We start from the raw sequence: 9,301 nt of genomic DNA on the forward strand, positions 1-9,301 counted from the left end.
TTCTGAACATTAGACAATAATAAACATAGGCTGTGACTTCCCAGCTGGCACTAGTGGTAAAGAACCTGCCTACCAATGCAGGAGGCAAGAGACGCAAGTTCAATCTCTGGGTCGGGAAGATCCCCTAGAGGAGGGCATGGCAACCCACTCCAGTATTCTTGCCTGGAGAATCTCATGGCAAGAGGTTGGAGAGGAGCCTGACAGGCTACAGTCCATAGGGTCACAAAGAGTTGGACATAACTAAAGCAACTTAGCATGCATGCACTCAAGACAGGACAGTGGTTCCTGAGAGCAAAGATATAAATGAGGTGAGCCCTACAACTGTCCTAACTTACCTTCTGGAGAGAGCGTCCATGTTGCAGTGCAGTGACTAGAGGCTGAGAGGAACCTGATAGTCACTCTGGGTTGAAAAGCTAAGTGGAGAGACCCAATTGGCAAAAAAGGCTAGAGTTCACAGGATAGAGTAATGGAGAGGCAAGGGTTGCATTGAGAAAGCACTCTGGATATCTGCAGAGGGTTCCTCTTGAGTTGAGTCAAATATCTATCAGTTCTTGCATGTGCTAAAATCTAACTGTGAGGCAGAAAACAAAACAAAACAAAACAAAAAAAACACCATCCATAACAAACAGAGGGAACAATCCAAAAGGCCAGGAAAAGTACCTGTTCCCACCAGCCATATCCTTGGAAATTTTATAAGCCAAATCCTTGTAAATCACAGGGAATTAGATACAGTACTCAGAATACTGTTATCTCACTAGTGGGTCAAAAGTATCCCTAGGCTAGAATCTACTCTGGCCCTACCTAACAAACTTCAGAGTGAAGCTGAATCTCAATAACTTAAGTATGTCTCAGAATCAAGATCAAGAATATTTATAGGAATACAAGAAATCTGGCATTCAGTAAAGTAAAATTCACAATATGTGGTATTTAATAAAAAAAATTACCCAGGAAGCAATAAAATAGGAAAATATAACGAATAATGAGGCAATAATCCAATCAGTAGAAATAGATTTTTAAAGACAGAGATGATAGAATTAGGAGTCAAAGATGTTAAAAGAGTTACTATACACATGTTTCAGAGGATATGGCAAAACCAATACAATATTGTAAAGTAATTAACCTCCAATTAAAATAAATAAATTTATATTAAAAATAAATAAATTAATTAATTTTTAAGAAGTTATGGATAAATAAAGGCCATTTGACTTCTAAAAAAAGAATGTAAAGTAGAGACATGGAAAATATAAGAATTTCAAATGAAATTCTGGAAATGAAAAATAAAAATATCTGAGATAAGATATACTGGCAAGATTAAGCAGATTAGACATTGTACAAGAAACTATTAGTGAACTTGCATAACTAGCAGTAGAAAATATCCAAAATGAAACAGAAAAGAGTGGAGAATAAAATGAAAATAACATTGAGGAGCTCTGGAACAACTTCAAGGAGCCTATTATATGTGTAATTGCAGTCCTCAAATGGGATGAGAAAGTGAGGCACAGAAAAAAATATTTAAGAAACTGTGGCTGAAAAATATCCAAGTTTGATGAAAACTATACTAAACCAAGTGATCCAGAAATTCAATGAAATCTGAATATATAACATCAATAGCATAATCCATAAAAGAAAAAAATGACATATCAAATGTGTCCCTGGGTCTCAGCAAGAGAGAGAAACCTCAAGGAGATAACAGTGGTATTACTTTGTTGAAAATTCAGAGAGCAGTGTTTAGTGAGACTGAGGCAGAAGACAAGAGAATAGAATAGCTATGCAGAGATAAGTTTCTAAAAATCCACATATGCATCCCTACATCTGTTGCTGAATATTATGTGATACATGCTTAAGTTGAAATCCCACAAGGCTGGGTAAGGAACTACCAGTGATTTGCAAGCTGAGCAACTGTTAGAATTCACATAGGGCTAGGAATCATTCTAATTCCCACTTTTCAGATTGCATAATTTGTTTGGATATCCACAGCATTTGGTAGAGACACCAGAAAGGTCACACCTTAGTAGTGAGGTTAAAATAACACTAAATTTAAAGCTACTGGAGATATCACCATAAGAAACTTTTAATACAAGCCACAAAAGAATCAGTTTGACTTACATTTCACCTAACAACCTGAAAAATAATTTTCAACAACCCTTCAAGGGTGATGACAAATTCTAGAAATTGAACAACACTTGGATATTTTAGCTTTTAATCAGAAATTACTAGACATATAAAGAGGTGCAGGAGAAAATATCATTCAATAGAGTACATTATATTTGATAGAATACATGATAGAGATATGGTTAACAAAAAAGAATTTAAAGGACTTGTTAAATATGTTCAAAGTTTAAAGAAAGTATGAACAGAATTAAGAGGTAAATTAAGGATACAATAAACAAAGCATTTAGAACTAAAAATACAATATTTGAAACAAGTTTCACACTGTAAGTTTAACAGTATGTTAGATAATGCATAATAATGATCAGTGAACTTAAAGTTACAACTATGAAAATTATTAAAAAATGAAATGCACAGAGGGGGAAAAGTCTTAAAATCCATGAACAGAGTGACAGTGACTTGTAAGATACTATCAAGTTGTCTACCTATATTTAATTGAAATCTAGAAGGAGAGAGGGTAGACAGTAAAAAATATTTGAAAAAAGAAATGACCCTTTTTTCAAAATTTGATGAAAATAATAAACCCACATAACCAAGAAACTCAACAAAGCACAAGTATCATAGGATACATATGAACAATACAACAATGGACATCAAATTGCTGAAAATCAGTGATACAGAGAAAATCTTAAAATCATCAGAGGAAAAAAGACACATTATTATAAGGGAATAAAAGCAAGAATGAATGCAGACTTCCTGTCAGATATAATGCAAGCCAAAAGATAATGAAACTATTTCTAACTGTTGACAGAATAAACTGTCAACTTTGATTTCTGTACAGAGGAAAATATTCTTAAAAAGTGAGAGCAAAATGAATAGTTTTTCAAATAGACAAAAGCAGAGATAATTTTAGTGAACCTACATTATAAGAAAATTTAAAGAAGTTCTTTAGAGTGAAGAAAAATGATACTAAAGAAAAATTTGACTCTGAAAAGATAAAGAATAATGAGGATGTTAAATATGTGGGCAAATATAATTTTTAAAACTTTTAATAAATTTTAAACACATTATTGAAATTTAAAGCTAAAATAATAGCACTGTATTATGGAGCTTATAAAATATGTAGCAGTAGAATTTTAAGTAGCAATAAACAAAAGAGTAAATAGAAATAGACTATTATAAAGTCCTAAAGTTCTTAAATGTGAAATGCTATATTATTTTGATAGACAATGAAAAGTTAGAGATGCATATCATAATTCCAAAACAGACACTTAAATGAAAAGTGAGATAGCAATTAAGTAAAGAATGGAGATAAAATGGAATGCTGAAAAAAATAATACCCAGTTGTCCTCAGTAAATGCAGGAAATGATGGAAATTAATGAACAAGTAAGATATGGACAAATAGAAAAATATAGGAAAATGATAGATTTAAAGCCAAAAATATAAAAATTTCATTAAACATAAAATTTCTAAACACTCAAATTAAAAGACAGGGATTATAAAATTTGTTTAAAAAGTAACTGGTTTATGCCGTGTAGAGAAAACTCACTTTAAATATAAATATTGCTGATTAGAAGTAAAATGATAGCATAAGACATACCATGTAAACTTTAATCATAACACAGCTAGATTGGCTACATTAATGTTAGAAAGAGTAAACTTCAAGATAGTAAGTATCACCAGAGGTTAAGAGGGACATTTTATGAATATAGTAGTTCAATTCATTAAGAAGATCTAACACTCCTAAATGTGTATGTACTTAAAAACAAATTTTCATAATACATAAAACAAAAAATAAATGAAAGAAAGAAAAGAAAAATAAATCCCAGTTGTAGTTGGATAATTTAATACTTCTTTCTAAGTAATTGAAAAAAGATAAATCAGTAAATATATAGAAACATAAAATCACTAGTGAAAAATTTGACCTAGTTTATATTTGTAGAACTCTCCACCTAAAACCAGCAGAATTCAGATTATTTTCAAGTGTACACAGACATTCTCCAAGGTATACCATGTTCAGTGCCACATGGCAAGTCTCAATAAAGTTAAACAGGATATAACCACGTTGTGTATCCCTGTGAACCTGAATAAAACTAAATTAGAAATAAAAACTATGATGTTGTATCATCTCACACCAGTCAGAATGGCCATCATCAAAAAGTCTACAAACAATAAACTCTGGAGAGAGTGTGGAGATGTATTATGAATAACTGTTTTTAAGTATATACACATTTAGGACTGTTAGATATTCATAATGAATTGAACTACTACATTTATAAAATGCCCCTCTTAACTGCTGGTGATACTAACTACCTTGAAGTTTACACTTTCTGACATTAACGGAGCCAATCTAGCTGTATTATGATTAAAGTTTACAAGGTATGTGGAGAAAAAAGAATCCTCTTACACTGTTGCCAGGAATGCAAATTGATACATCTACTATGTATGTATAATGAACTTGAAGTTACAGCAATGGAAATTATGAAATGCACAGAGGTAAAAGCTTTAAAATCCATGGACAGAGTGACAGTGACTGTAGGATACTATCAAGTTGTCGACCATACAAATAATTGAAATCTAGAAGGAGAGAGAGAGGGTAGGCAGTAAAAAAAAAAGATATTTGAAAAAAGAAATGGCTATTTTTCCAAATTTGATGAAAATAATATCAAATTTGAAGAACAATATGGAGATCCCTTAAAAAACTAGGAATAAAATTACTATATGACCCAGCAGTTCCACTACTGGGCATATACCCTGAGGAAACCATAATTGAAAAAGACACATGTACCCTCAATGTTCATTGCAGCACTGTTTTCTACTGTTAGCACATGGAAGCAACCTAGATATCTATCAACAGATAAATGGATAAGGACATTGTAGTACATACACACAATGGAATCTTACTCAGCTATAAAAACGAATGCATTTGAGTCAGCTCTAATGAGGTGGATGAATCTGGAGCCTATTATACAGAGCAAAGTAAGTCATAAACAGAAAGACAAATCTTGTATATTAACTCATATATATGGAATCTAGAAAGATAGTGCTGATGATCCTACGTGAAGGGCAGCAAAGGAGACACAGACATAAAGAATAGACTTTTGGACACAGTGAGGGAAGGAGAGGGTAGGATGATTTGAGAGAATAGCACTGAAACATACACATTACCACATGTAAAATAGATAGCTGATGGGAGTTTGCTATACGACACAGGGAACCCAAAGCTGGTGCTCTGTGACAGCCTGGAGGGATGGGGGAGAGGGAGGTAGGAGCCAGGGTACAAGAGGGAGGGGACATATGTATACCTATGGCCGATTCATGTCGATGTATGGCAAAAGCTGTCACAATATTATAAAGTAATTATCCTACAAATAAAATATTTGAAAAGCTAAATTAGTAACCAATAACTGAAAGATATTTGTAATATACCCAAACATTTGCCAAAGAGACAACACTCTTGGATCAAATAAGAAATCATAAAGGAAATTAGAAAACATTTTGAAGTGAATTATAATGAAAAAAGATACAAAATGTGAAATTCAGCAGATTTAGATTTCAGAGGATATTGTATAGGATTAAATACTTGTATTTTAAAAAGAGCTAAATCTAAGATAAATGATTTAGGGTGTAACCTTGTAAATATATAAAATAAAGAAGCAAAATAAACATGAAATAGAAAAAATAAAGAGACCTATGACAGAGAAAATGAATAAACAGTAGAGTTAACCAAAAGCTGGTTCTTATCAAAAACACAAAAAGAAAGATAAGTGAAATTGAAAAGGCTCTATTTAAATGAATTAAGAAATAAAGAGAAGAAGCACAAATTAGCAATATAAGAAATGGAAAAGAGAAACTCACTAGAGATGCAACATTTTAAAAGGATGAGTGAAGTGAGTGAAGTCGCTCAGTCGTGTCCCACTCTTTGTGACCCCATGGACTGTAGCCTACAAGGCTCCTCTGTCCATGGGGTTTTCCAGGCAATAGTACTGGAGTGGATTGCCATTTCCTTCTCCAGGGGATCTTCCCAATCCAGGGATTGAACCCGGGTCTCCAAAACATGGGCTTCCCAGGTGGCTCAGTGGTAAAGAATCTGCCTGCCAATGCTAGAGATGTGGGTTTGATCCCTGGGTCAGAAAGATCCACTGGAGATGGAAATGGCAACCCACTCCAGTACTGGTGCCTGGAAAACTCCATGGACACAGCCTGGTGGGCTGCAATCCATGGGATCTCAAGAGTCAGACCCGACTAGCAACTAAAAGAGCAACAACATAAATAAATAAACATGATATTTATGCCAATAAATTCGATAACTTTGATGAAACGGAAAAATTCCTTAAAAGGTGAAAGTGAAGTCGCTCAGTCGTGTCTGACTTTTTTGTGACCCCATGGACTGTAGCCCACCAAGCCTCCATCCATGGAATTCTTCAGGCAAGAATATTGGAGTGGGTTGCCATTTCCTTTTCCAGGGGATCTTCCTGACCCAGGGATCAAACCCAGGTCTCCCGCACTGGGGGCAGATGCTTTAACCTCTGAGCCATCAAGCAGCTCATACAAACTACTAAAACTGGTGCAAGTAAACATAGGAAATATTAATACAAATACATCCATTAAAGAGATGAAATTTGAAATGAAATATGTTCTCATAAAGAAAACTGTAGGCCCAGAAGTGGTTTAAATAGTGAATTCTATCAAATATCAAGGGAGGAAAAATAAACTTTTTTAAAAATATAAGAGGGATGAATGTATTCCAGCTATTTTCATGAGACCAGAATTCACTTTGCAAATTCTTTTGAAAAGATTAACATCTTTAACAAAAGAAAAATTAAGAAAGTCCTAAATAAGTGGAGGCCTAAATAAGTGAATCATGTTCATGATTTGGAACAGCAGGGATCAAACCTGGGTCTCCTGCATTGCAGGCAGATCTTTTACCATCTGAGCCACCAGCAAAGCCCAAAGAAATGAACTGTATCATGCTCATGATTTGGAAGATGCAAGATAGTTATGATACAAATTATCCCCAAATTTAACTATAGATTCAATTCAATTCTGATTGTATTGACCACCTGCATATAGAATTCATATGGAAATGCAAATGAACCTGTAGAGCCAAAGCAATTTTGAAAAAGAACAAATTGGAAGATTGAACTACCAACTATAAAGACTTAATATAAATCTACAGTAATCAAGACAGTGCATTATTGGCATAGAGTAGACATTTAGACCCGTGAAACAGAATAGAGAGTCCAGAAATAGAACCACACATATTTGGATAATTGATTTTACATACACGTGTCCAGGCAATTTAGAAGGGAACTGTGGTAGGCAGTATTTTGGTTCTCATAATCGTTGGCCCTTCTTGTTATGCCTATGTATGCTCTGTTTCATGGAAAAGGGACTTTACAGGTAGAATTAGAATTAAGGACTATAAGTAGGGAGATAGTCCTGCATAATCCACATGGGCCTAATGTAAACGTGTGTGTATGCTCAGTCACTTGGTCATACCTGACTGTTTGTGATCCTATGGACTGCAGTCTGCCAGACTCATCTGTCCATGGGATTCTCCAGGCAAGAATACTGGAGTGGGTTGCCAGGACCTCCTCCAGGGTATCTTCCTGACCCAGGGATTGAACCCAGGTCTCTTACATCTCCTGCATTGACAGGTGAGTTCTTTACCACTAATGCCACCTGAGAAGCCCAGTGTAAACACATGAGTTCTTAAAAGTGAAGGCAGAAGCGTCAGTCAGATAGAAGAGACAGTGGAAGAGACAGGAGACATTCAAAGCTTAAGTTCAGTTCAGTTCAGTTCACTTCAGTTGCTCAGTCGTGTCCGACTCTTTGCAACCCCATGAACCGCAGCATGCCAGGCCTCTCTGTCCTTCACCAACTCCCAGAGTTCACCCAAACCCATGTCCACTGAGTCAGTGATGCCATCCAACCATCTCATCCTCTGTCGTCCCCTTCTCCTCCTGCCCTCAATCTTTCTCAGCATCAGGGTCTTTTCAAATGAGTCAGCTCTTCGCATCAGATGGCCAAAGTATTGGAGTTTCAGCTTTAACATCAGTCCTACCAATGAACACCCAGGACTGATCTCCTTTAGGATGGACTGGTTGGATCTCCTTGCAGTCCAAGGGACTTTCAAGTGTCTTCTCCAACACCACATTTCAAAAGCATCAATTCTTCGGCGCTCAGTTTTCTTTGTAGTCCAACTCTCACATCCATACATGACTCCTGGAAAAACCACAGCCTTGACTAGATGGACCTTTATCAACAAAGTAATGTCTTTGCTTTTCAATATGCTGTCTAGGTTGGTCATAACTTTCTTTCCAAGGAGTAAGCGTCTTTTAATTTACTTGACTAACAGTTGCTGACATTGAATATAGAAAGAGGACACAGGAATTGGAGGTGGCCTCCAGAAGTTAATACCACCCCTCAGATGACAACCAACAAGGAAACGGGCTTTTCAATATGCTGTCTAGGTTGGTCATAACTTTCTTTCCAAGGAGTAAGCATCTTTTAATTTACTTGACTAACAGTTGCTGACATTGGATATAGAAAGAGGACACAGGAATTGGAGGTGGCCTCCAGAAGTTAATACCACCCCTCAAATGACAACCAACAAGGAAACGGACCCCATTCCTACAACCATAAGAAACTGGGTCTTACCAACAGCCTGAAAGAGCAAGGAAATGGATTCTCCCTGAGTGCCTCCAGAAAGGAACATAGCCCTGAGAACCCCTTGATTTTGGCCTGGTGAGATCCATGTCATGTTTCTGAACTACAGACAGTAAGATAATAAATGTGCTTGGCTTCAGGCTCTTAAGTTTGTGGAAATTTGTTACAGCAGCAATAGAAAACACAGGAAACAACAGTATTTTCAAGAAGTGATGATAAAACAACTTGTATCCTTATGTAAAAAAAGAAAAGTATAAACCTCAAATTGAACCTCATGCCATAAATAAAAAAATAATACAAACTTATTCAGAAGCCTAAAGATAAAAGACAAAACTACAATATTTATGGAAAAATTAGCATATTTCCCTAAATTACAAGTGCATGTGTTAGTCACTCAGGGATGTCCAAATCTTTGCGACCTCACAGACTGTAGCCCACCAAGCTCCTCTGTCCATGGAATTCTCCAGGCAAGAGTACTGAAGTAGCTTGTGATTAGAAGTAGAAGTAGCCAATTAGAAT

This window comes from Ovis aries, chromosome X (genome assembly GCF_016772045.2).
Source record: "Ovis aries strain OAR_USU_Benz2616 breed Rambouillet chromosome X, ARS-UI_Ramb_v3.0, whole genome shotgun sequence".
NCBI lineage: Eukaryota > Metazoa > Chordata > Mammalia > Artiodactyla > Bovidae > Ovis > Ovis aries.